Here is a 12,212-nt window from a genome sequence, read left to right as displayed (position 1 = left end):
CCATGTGGCCCTCGTGGTCATTTGAGTTTGAGACCCCTGGTTCAATGTGATCAGTACAAACCATGCTTGCTCTAGTCTAGATGCTGTAAGACTAGGGCAAGTACTCCAGTTGCTGGCAACTGCCAGCTAGCCAGGGCCGTTCCTGAGCACAAAGTCTTTTTTCACTGTGCACCCTGCATCTGGGCTGTGCGCGTGCTAGGTAATGTGGGCTTCTTAGGCTGGAGAACTGAAGTCACAGCATTGCCATCTCTCAGCATTTTACTGTGAGTTTTGCAATATTTTATGTTATACTTGAATCCCCAACTCCTGGAATCAAGTGATCATGTTAGAGTCTCAGCTGCCATTAAAAAAAAAAAAAGTTTCCCGCCTTTATGGTAGCCTAGTAAGGCATGAAAATGTGATCCAAATGCTCCCAAAAGGCAAAGAACAGAACCCCACATGTAATTATTGTTATTTATCTAATTAGTTTATAAATCTCATGGCATTTTGGGGACTGAACTCATTATTTTTTCGACATTTGAGATTGGCAATACTGGAATTTTGCTTAACATTTTAAGGTTGGTTCCCCTGGGGCTTCCTGGACATCCAACCACAGCGGAAGTCTCTACTGTGATGAGCTGTGACAGTTAATGGTGCTGGCATCTGAATTTGTTACAATTCAGTCTCAAGTTCCAGAGACGAATGCATTGGTTAGCACCTTTCAGCGGTATTGTCTGAGTGTGTCTGTTTGAAGCTCAGGAGCAGTGGTCTCAGGTCACATGACCTCACATTCACAAAAAGGAGGGCTGGACATTTAATTTTGGCTTTAAATGAAAGACTTTCGCCTTCCCTCCCCCCCAAAAAAGGTCCATGGGAGACACTAAACTCTCAGCAGCCATAGAAATTCCACCTATGATCCTGGTCATTAGATCACAGCAGAAGCTGGCAAATTTTGCCTTTTTGCATAATTGCATTCATGGCATTAGTCAAATTTTCTATTCAACTGAAACCTGGATAAAGGGAATATATTAGTTACACAGGTTAGGGTAAAAATACCAGAGGCTAGAAAGGATCAATATGTAATTTTAGCACACAGACTGGAAGGTATATATATGAAACAACAAGCTCTACTAAGATGTCCTAGGCAGTACCCCATTGGCTTTGCTAACACACAGAACATCACAGTAATTAGTGCCGTTGCATATTGCAAAGTAAATTGTCGAGCATAAAGCTAAGAATAATTGTTTCATAGTGGTGTGGAGGTTCTATTTTTAACTTAACTTGCCACTGTCTGATGGTTTCAGAAAGCATATTAAGACTGCAGCACTAATGCAGAGCATTTGCTAGATTTATGTTCTATTTATTCTTCTGTGTGTAGTAATTATAATAATGATACATTGTGTGGTGGCAGGTTCGTCAGTAATGTCTTAGAAAAATGCAGCTGCACTATGCACTTTCCACATAATCAAATTTAAAGCTTTTGTAAAATACTGTACTGCAATTTAACTGAAAGTTGAGTGGGCAGTCGTCAATGGCAGGAATTTTTCATTTCCAGAACAGACACTTTTGTTTCTTCCAGTATTTAATGTAATTTCAGTTTCTGATATGAGGGAGTTACTTTTTTTTTTTAACTGACTTGTTTGGTATGAGCTTGAAGTTGGGGACATTTCATTAAATTAAAAGAGACTGCTTGATTGTTAGCTAAATCACTAAATTAAACAAAGCTTGGTAGAAGCTACTTTACAACAATTCTGATCTCTGTACATTTGAGTGGGAGCTTTATTCCCTGAGTTCTAACGGATAAGTATGCTACATTAAATTAAATTATTCTATATTAAATTAAATATATATAGACACACAGACATCGAATTCTAAAGAAGAACACGATATATATCCTTTGTTTTTATATATCTCTATCTATATCTATATAATATATATAATACTTCTTTCGAATTAGAGGTAGGCATTAGAATGTCTCTTGTAGCCTATCAAAGTTTCCTTTGTTGGTAAACGCCCTTGAATTGTTTGGGATGGTTAGTCCTGGGTAGGGCACCCTCTCTAGTGGAGCAGCTTTGCAATTATAAATTGCAGACCATTCGAAGCCGTATTGTGTCTGCAGCCTCTACTGCTGCTGAGCGTCCTTCAGTGGAAAGTCCCAGTAATGCAATTGCCAGAAGAACTGTAGCCAAAGTTGTTTCCGAAGTTTCTTTGGTCCTGTCTATGTTCGTGGTCGGAAATCAATGGATCAGAAGAGCTGGCCACAAGACAACTGAAAATCAAGCAGGTTTCCACACACAACATTGTACCAGTTTAAGTAAAGCTGTGGGTTTAGATTGATTTAGTTGAACAAATACAAAATCCTGTGATAATGCTTTTCTTTTGATTGATCCCTCTCTTATCAATGTAACTGAAGCACAAACTATGCTACAGCCCCAAACCCTGATAAGGACCAAGGCTGTATTATTATTATTATTATCATTATGTATTTGTTACTGTAGCACATAGGAGGCGTAGTTAGGGACTAGTACCCCCATGTGTATTTGCTTCTACACTAGAGACCTGAATCACTGGTAATGCAACAAGTACAGCCTGGAAAGGAGAACAGGGCTGTGCTCTGGCAGTCCGGGTGTCATTCCTTTAGTCAAACTACCTTCCACAGCCCCAAGCCTTTGCCTGTGTCCACCCTTTCACGGGAAGTGTGGAGAACAACCCTAGCTCCTGCGACATCTAGGACTAAGGATGGTATGGGGCTTACAGAACTGGAGTCAGTGCATCCCTTTCCCCATGGGCAGGCTCACACACAGTTATCACAGGAAGTGCAGTACCTGTGGCCTGGATATTAATGGTGTCTCTGTGCTTGCTGCTGTTTTGGTTGACGCTGCCTCTCTTGTCCTGCCATGGGTTATGCAAGCATCCCCTGATGGGCAGATTGCTGGTGGAAGGTGATTCAGCTCTCCACTAAGCAGGTGCAGGATGGCAGTGGAGCGTGGGCTGAAGGCAAGGTGCGGATGTCCACAAGCCCACTTGGACTGCCCAATGGGAAACATGTACATACCTATTATAGGGGCGTACTGTGTCATGAACTATATTTGTGAGATAACAGGGAATGTTTCAGACTTGAGTGGGTCCAAGTTTCCAGAAATGTTCAGACCATTTACATATACATACCACTGGCTGGCCTCTAACGGCAGAAATCCACAGCTTAGATGCTGGCAGTTTCATGGTCACTTTTTTCTTAGAGAGATGTGTAGCGGGATTGTGATCCTAGAGTAATCTAATTGCTACATCCAGCTTGGTGCTGCACTCACTACTGTGAGGTGCTAAGACTTCTGGGGGCATGGTTCATAGCCCTGCATGATGCTGTGCTGCTCTATGAATTATTTTGCAGTACACTGTGGGAGAACCTGTCTGTTCCCTTTGTGCCTCTGGATGGAAGTGGTCACTGACTCGGTAAAGAAAACCATTTCCAGCTTGGTATGCTCTATATTTCTGCCCACAGCCTCCCTTCCCACCTGTGACAAGGCATGGATCCAGCTCAGGACTAGGTCCTGTTCCAGCTATTAGCTGTAATGCAACTCTCATGTCAGAACCAGGAGGCTGATGCTGGGCATGAGACACAATGGAGGGAATTTCAGTAGCATCTCGTTGCCCTGAAAAGGCAGTGGTGGGCCATGATGAGGTCATGCAGGCTGCCTGCAGACATGAGCACTGGAGACAGCTAATGCAGGTGTGAATAGCTCTGGTATCTCCCAGTGCTGATCAGCAGTTCTGGAGCAGGACCACAAATGCAGAGTGGTGAGTGAGAATGATAAGGCTTGGTCAACATAGCTTCATTGGTCAGAGATGTGAAACACACACTCCTGACCCACACAGCTATGCTCACCCAACTCCCTATGTAGATGCAGCTGTGTTGATGGAAAAATGTTTCCATCAATGTACTACCATCATTTGGGGAGGTGGTATGCCAACACCAATGGAAAAACCACTTCCATCAGTGTGGGCTGTGTCTACACCATGGGGTTATGCCGGCATAGCTACGGCAATGTCTCTGTAGTGTGGATGTACTCTAACTCATTGTGCAGACCTGGGATGATCAGCAGTGGCTCCAGACTTCCAGTGATCCTTGTCCTACCTTGCTTGATAACTAGACACCTGTGTTGTGGCTGGATGGCTTCAGTGCTGTTTTCAGTGCTGTTACACCTGTAGGCAGGTGCTCCCTGCAATGGCGCTTTTCTCTCCTGCAATCTTCTATAACCCGTTAGATGAAAAAACCCTATTTGTACAAAATTCTGACTCGTTATTAATGGTAACATCAGCAACCAGGAAGCAATAGAAAAGCTCCCATTGCGTTCTCTGCATTTAGGCCATTTGTTCTTACTTTACTTTCACTCAGGTTAAGAGTGAAACCAGACTGTTCAGTGTCACTCTCTTAATTGTGTCCTTTTCACTTCTTTCTGTCTTTCAATAAAGGGTCATCCCAGGGGAATGTTTATTTAAAAATAACATGAGAATAAACTTTATGCATCTTAAGAAATCATGTAAAAGCATTTTCCTTTAGATTGGCGTTGCTTTAAAAAAACCAAAACCTCCCCCACATTTTTTTAAATACAATTTTAATTTAGGACCTGTCAGAAAATAGTGAAGATCCCACCTTCTGGTTTTCTTTAATAGGGCAGGAAACATTTTTACAAAACTAAATAGAAAGGTGTGAATGAACTCAAAGTACTAAATGAAAATGTTTTCTTTTGATTTAGGAAAACATTCTCCAAACATTGCAGCATTCTGCTTGTGCATGACATCCAGACAAAACAAACAAACACCTAAACTGTGGCAAATCAATAAGATTTTGGCAGTGATTTGTATTTAACCACTTTGTGTTACTATTATTTATGATTTGTATTGCTTAGGAGTAACATGCTAGCTTATTACGTATTCCATGTTACGTATTAGTAACATATGTAAGATTTTGTTAATATGATCTTTTCATCAGTCATGACCTTTTAAAAGAAATGTGTACTGGAATAATAATCTCAAACATTAACTAGGAGACCTAATTATAAAAAGGAGCGAACCACTACAAAGTCTCTTATATAACAAAAAAGCCCGAATCTTGTAGACAGCTGACAGAGTGATGTAGAGTAGCACTCAGGGAATGCAGCTTCTATTTGAATACATTTGCAAACATGACATTACAAAGATGCTCACTGGTGTATGTTATTGGTCTCCACACTGTCAGCTGATCTGTACCATGGGTGAAACCCTGGCTCCTTTGAAGTCGATGGTAAAACTCCCACCGACTTTAATGAAGCCAGAGTTTCACCCCCTACATTTGGCAAGTTCCTTCTGGGAGGCATCACTACAATGATCGATTTGTGAAAGAACATGCATAGTTCTGGAGAAAGTGAAACTGTTTGGGAGTCTTTCTACTAACTTCAATCAACTTTGCCTCAGGAACCAAGGAGGTGTGAACTGCTCCAGTCATCTCAGTGGGTGTATTAAGGGAGATGTCTCCTTATGGCGATTGAAATAGATAACTATTTCATGGTTCTTTGGCTTGGCAGATCCAGCTAGCTACTGGGAGTAGATGTTCCATTCATTTCAAATAAAATGGCACATTAGAAAATGTACACGACTGAATGGTCTCTTGAATATGTTGTATGCTTCCCGCAGCCTGGGATCTCCCACCCCTATGCATGCTGAGTGACCGGATGCCTTGGGTATCATCTTGGTCATGTTACTATATTTTGTAGCTATGATTTATAGAAATATTGCTGTTTATGCTGGGGAGCTTACACTGGCTTCAAACCAGGATAAATGGCACTGGCCCAAATCCTGGCTTATTGAGGCTTTGCCTGCCTATACCAGTGGTACGCATTGGTGTAAGGTTACCATTGGCTGGCCTCTGTTGGCTGAAATCCATAATGGGGATTCCAGTAGTTTCATAGTAACTTTTTTCATATAGAGATATGCAGAGGGACTGCAAGCCTGGAATAAGCTGGTGCTTTACAAAGGGAAAAAGTGTCCACTAACAGAGGCCACAGAAAACTGTGTGAGAAATACGAGGGCGGGGGTGGCCAACCTGTGGCTCCGGAGCCACATGCAGAAGATAATACGCGGCTCCTTGCATAGGCGCCAACTCCGGGGCTGGAGCTACAGGTGCCAACTTTCCAATGGGTCGGGCGGTGCTCACTGCTCAACCCCTGCCTCTGCCATAGGCTCTGCCCCCACTCCACCCCTTCCCCCAAGGCCCCTGCCCCTTCCCCTGAGTCTGCTGCACCCTGGCTCCTCCGCCCCCAGCCTCCTGCACACCACAAAACAGCTGATTGCGGCGGGTGGGAGGTGCAGGGATGGAGGGTTAGGTGCTGATCAGCAGTGCTGACAGAGGGCTGCTAATGTGTTACTGTGGCTTTTTGGCAATGCACATTGGTAAATTCTGGCTCCTTCTCAGGCTCGGGTTGGCCTCCCCTGTACCAGGGTATTGTGGTTTTGCTGGCTCAGGATGCTGGTTATGGAATATGAAGAATTCAATTTCTCAAGCCTGACATCCAAGTTTATTCATTTTAAGGCTTGGTCTGATCAATACTTTAGCTTGGTTGTGAAAAACAAAGGCTTATTCAGACTCTGCTTACATCTACTATTAGTATTAAAAGTCTGATATCACATTAGAAGCTACAGCCCAGTAAGAATAAACCCTGTTATTTGTAATTTAATTGTGCAGCAGGTAGTGGATGCCAAAATCCATGTCAGATCTGCCCAAAAGGACCAGATAAGGACATATATTAATTTTAGATTCAATTCCACTGATGCACTTGTTTATTTCTAGCCATGACGTAAATTGGTTTTTTGAACTAAGCCAAAACTGCAGCAGTTAATGTCTAAATCTGTCATAACTCAGGCCTCATAGAAGCAGCTGAACACAAAATCAATGAATTTTGTTGTTGCTGTTAAATTTTTCTTATGGACTAATTTCTGCCTAATAATCCCCTCAGCAATAGGTCTCTGGATGCCTCTTACTGCACAGAAGTAACCTGCACCAATTTGGGAGCAGCAGTGGGCTCCACGACATGGTTCTTCCTTGAGCACTGTGGTATTCATTTCCCAGTGGTGACTGAACTCATCAATTGGTTGTGAAGACCACTGCAGCTCCAAGATCCAGACACTTGTGAAAGCAATTCATGGAGCCAGAGCCTGGTAAGTTTCAGAGTAGCAGCCATGTTAGTCTGTATTCGCAAAAAGAAAAAGAGGACTTGTGGCACCTTAGAGACTAACCAATTTACTTGAGCATAAGCTTTCGGGAGCTTCAGCTCACTTCATCGGATGTGAGCTGAAGCTCCCGAAAGCTTATGCTCAAGTAAATTGGTTAGTCTCTAAGGTGCCACAAGTCCTCCTTTTCTTAGAGCCTGGAAAGAGATTCTCAAAACAAAGGGATTCAGTGTGAGGATAGATAATTGACCATTCACAGCCTCTGATGGTCAGCAAGTGTAGGGGACTCGGGTGTAACGTGGGTGCGGCTGGGCAAAAGATGTAGTGGCCCATCCACCAGCCAGCATAAGGGAATCCTGAACATTGCTCTTGTTCCAGCATCTGTTTCACCTCTGAGTGATGGCATGTGACTGGTTAGACTTTTTGGTTGGGTGTAGCTATTACGCCAGCATTGCAGGTCACCCTCAAACACCAACCCGCCAAGAAACCAGTGGAGAACATCCATATCTTTGAGAGGGGCTTGACATGTAGCATTTGCATCTGGATGCAGATCAAAAGCTGAACTCTCCCACAGTTCAGGAGTGTGTGGCTTGGGGCATCCTGGGTCAGAACCATCAGCTCCATTCCGCTGTCTGTGCAATAGCACCATTTATTAAACCTTCTTCCAAGAAAACACTCAAACGTCAAGGAAGCAATGCCCCTCCTCCCCTCAAAGTATAAAAATGAATTTTATTCCCTTGATGTTCAAATCTTTCTCTAAAAGGCTGTGCTGAGTGGAGTGCAGCGGAGATACAGCCAGATTAACATACCGATTTACAAACTGTTGTGGTGTTAGACAGGAGATTATTTTTCTCCACTGATTAGTATTATCTCACTTGTGCACACTCATTCTCGGCTCTCACCACTGAGTGGGGGTGTTGTCACAGCAAGTGCACAGAATGTGCTTCTCGAGAAATAGGCTAACATGGCAAAGGACTGGAAAAAATGGGGCATGTGCCCTTTTCTGCAGCTTTATGATGCAGAAAGAGGCTTAGAAGTTTTGGAGAATTTTTTAAAAGATCTTCTTCCTTTCTGCTTGTTGTTTACCTGAGAAATCTCAGGCCTGGTGTGTTCTGGTTTTGCTAGGGTCAGTATGTGTGCTCAGAGCATATCTATTTTGAGCCTCTGTACCTTGACTGGAAGATCATGGGTCAGTGTGTTTAATTTTTACTTCAGACAAACTTTCTCCAAAATGCTCATGAGTCATTGGAGTTCACAGTGTTAACAAACCCAGTTAGGGCTTACAAATACAGCCAAGTTAAGGGACCCCTAGCTGGGCAGGGATTGGATTTTCTGTTTTGCAGGAGACATCATGATTTTGATTTTTCCCCCCATTCTGAAATTGAATGAAAACAAACAAATCAATATTTTCCCCCAGAATTGGTTTTGGCTCAACTGCAACATTTCAGGTCAGTTCGATCAAAATATTTTGTTCCAATGTTGACATTTTAAGATTTCAAATTGAAACATTGAAACGTTCCTTTAGGAAAATATTTGAAGTAGGCTATTTCAGTCTTATGCTTAATTTTAATTTGTTTAAAGCAAATTGTGTTGAAATAGACACGTTTTTAGAACAATGTTGATTTTGACAAAAGCATCATTTTATCCAAAAAGAAAAGGAGGACTTGTGGCACCTTAGAGACTAACCAATTTATTTGAGCATGAGCTTTCGTGAGCTACAGCTCACTTCATCGGATGCATCACTTGGTTAGTCTCTAAGGTGCCACAAGTACTCCTTTTCTTTTTGCGAATACAGACTAACACGGCTGTTACTCTGATTTTATCCAGAAACCATTTAGACGAAAAAATTCTGCCCAGCTCTGCCTGTCACATGGCTTGTACTTGTCTGTAAGTGATGCTTCCTCAACCGTCACTTTATGAACTAAAATATAGCTATTATGCAGGAGCTATACTCTATTCTCAACCTTGGCGCAGATGTCCCCTATCAGTGGGAGACCTGCTTTGGTTTAACGGGACTTGGTGACCTTAACTTTGTAGACCTTGCTATGTCCGTAACTAAAAATGTAATTCACTCCTCTCCACAAAATAAGTTTGACACTTTGCACCTAGATAGACAGATTTGCCCAGTACAGCACTTTGAGACCTAAGGCTGAAAAGTGCTAATGAAGTACACAGTATTGTTGGAATAAGGAGACAAGGTGGGCGAGGTAATATCTTTCACTGGGCCATCTTCTATGGGTGAGAGAGACAAGCATTCGAGCTTACACAGAACTCTCCCTCAGAACTCTCTCCTTCTGGCTTTAAAATCTATTAATCTACTCTGAGCCTTTGACATTATTTCAAACAACAATAAAACAAAACCAGCACAAATCTTCCCCCGAAACTCCACGCCTAACACAACCCAATAAGCAGGATTTCCCCCAACAAACTTCCATCCCCTATAAAAAATGAGGGACTTGTCTTGACTAGCAGAAGCCTGAGTGATAACTCAAGATGGTAAAACTGAGTTAAAGGTATTCCCATGCATCTACTTTAGGCGGTGCTTAATTTGTAATGAGAGTGGCCAGGGCTCAAGCAATTAGATGCTAGGACTTAAGCAATTTTTAAAACTTTTATAATTGACGCACCAAGTCCACAGGTGACGGGACTATGAACTGCCAAGCCTAGAGGTGCTGGGTTCACCCCTGGCACAAATTAAGCACTGCCATTAGGTAAATGGTTGCGTTTAGGCTGGGTTTATTTAGCTCATGTTAGCTAATCCTGAGCTAAATTTGACCTTTATATCCCCATTTCCCCATCTGTGAAGTGGAGATAACAATGTTTACCTGCCTTTTATAAAAGGCTTTAAGCTCTACAGATTCTAAGTGCTAAGTGTTATTATTTATGGAGCTTACTTTTGTTAGGGCCCAAACCAACTGTCCAATATCAGTAACCAAAAGAAAAAGGAGATGGAGCTGTGATGTCTCTTTAAAAATATGTTCCTTTTTCCATTTCAAATATCAGCATGAACTCTTTCTTCAAGGACCTTCCAGGGATTTTAGTCAGAGAATCAGAAGGAGCGGCAGACCATAGAGAGATCACCCAAGAGAATCTTGAAAGAATTGCTTGGGCTCTAAGAAATGAGATTAAAAATAAAAACAGGTGGGTGAACAGTAGAATCCAGCACATGCATCTATTAATGACAACTCATCTGTGGAACTCACAGGGCTCTGCCAACGTTAATTAAGCCTCACAGTTGGGAGGTAGGGGAAGTGTTACTGTCCCCATTTTACAAATGGGTAGACGGGGGTACAGGCCTTGTCTGGGCTGGTAAAATGCATCGTATGAGGCCTGATTTACACTAAAACGTTGCCACTCAAGGATGTGAAAATCCACACACTGAGAGCTGTAGTTAAGACTAAGGCTGCAAATCTGTCATGGAGGTCGTGGAAGTCACTGATTCCAGACCTCCCAGGGACCACCTGAGCAGCATCAGTGCCGTCGCATCGGTGCAGGATGTTGCTTCTATCTCTGATGTCACTGCAGTCTGCCTGCCTCCGACTCCAGCCCTCAGGCCAAGCTGCCTAAGTTCAGACCCCTTCTGGGGGATCTTGAACAAATCCAAATGAAATGGAACAATTCTGCTGCTGTCTGGGGCTACTGAAGTCTTCTCTTCTCTTACAAACCCTGTCTCAAGGCTTCCCTTGCAGGAGCCTATCCTACCCCTCCAGTGTGCTGCCCCCATTATCTGTCTGTTACCCTAACCCTGGGCTTCTCTCAGCCAGAGATACATGTTTCCTTTACAGTCTTCCCCTCAACTGAGCTCCTTCAGTCTATTTATTATGGCTTAGCTCCGCCCCGCTCCCCTTCCAGATGGGAACCAATTAGCTGCTCTCCTCCCCAGGTGCAAATCCTGAGTACTTGTGTACATTCACTAGGCTTGGAGGTGATGGTGATTAAGCCCCATCACAGGCACACAGGGCAAGGTGTAATTTTACACGTGTTAGCTGCTTGAGGTGAGCCTTGGTGGGAAACACTGGATTCACCTCCACTGGCCAACATGACTTGAAAATAAAATGTGGCTTATCTATGCTCGGACTTTAACATGTGTTAGCTAACTTGTGTTTAGAAAACACACCTTTTAGCCTAGTGTAGACAAGGCTTTAATGTGGACAAAGACAGTGCCGTTTACCGTGTTAGTCAGTCATGGGTAATGCTAAAGCTAACAAGTTTTTAAACACAGCTTGTCCCATTCTGCACTCGGCTGCGTTTAATATCATGTTAGTTAAAACCCATTAAAATGTTTACTAACATGATTGATCTCCCCCATGCAGACATGGCCACAGGCAGATTAAGGGACTTGTCCAAGGTCATCGGGGTGGACCGGTTATCAGTGGTTTAAGAGCTGCGCTCAGAGCAGGTCTGGATGACACGGTGGGTAAAATGCCAGCAGCTGCCTGGGGGTCTCATTGCACTGGCCCTTATGCTGTTGGTGGAGCGGCACAGGTGGTAGCAGCTGTAGGAAACTGGAAGACGAAAAAGCATGGGAAGAAAGAGCCATACAGGGCTGGGTCCAGCGCGGATTGCAGAGTGTCGAATTAGGACAGGCACTGCGGCACTAGACTCGACGTGAAATCCCCTCCTCAGAGGCTTATCCTGGGTTTCCTTTGGCTTTGTAAATCCTTGGGCCACACCTGGTCCAGGCAGCAAACATCGCCTGGCTCTCAGTATGTCCATTGATTTTTATGCTGATCGAGTTAGCCCAGAGGCACATGGTACCCACTGGCCTGCCAGAGAGATCCGTGCTTACTACCCCCTTCCTGCCGAGAATCTGGTTTTCACCTTCTGGTGACTTGTCTTAACTGACATACTTTAAGAATGTAGTTTTGAGACTACATACATAACCCCTTACACATTCTCTGCAGGTACATTTCACAATGATTATGATGGCCAGTATGACCCATGCTTTCAGTAGAGACACTACATGATCCCCTTTGGTGCAAGGGGATCTCTTTAACACCTTGATTGAAGAGCATCTACTCTGGGGAGAG

This window comes from Caretta caretta, chromosome 13 (assembly GCF_965140235.1).
Source record: "Caretta caretta isolate rCarCar2 chromosome 13, rCarCar1.hap1, whole genome shotgun sequence".
In the NCBI taxonomy this organism is placed as follows: domain Eukaryota; kingdom Metazoa; phylum Chordata; order Testudines; family Cheloniidae; genus Caretta; species Caretta caretta.
The sequence above is the reverse complement of the archived record's forward strand: the minus strand, read 5'-3'. Positions refer to the sequence as shown.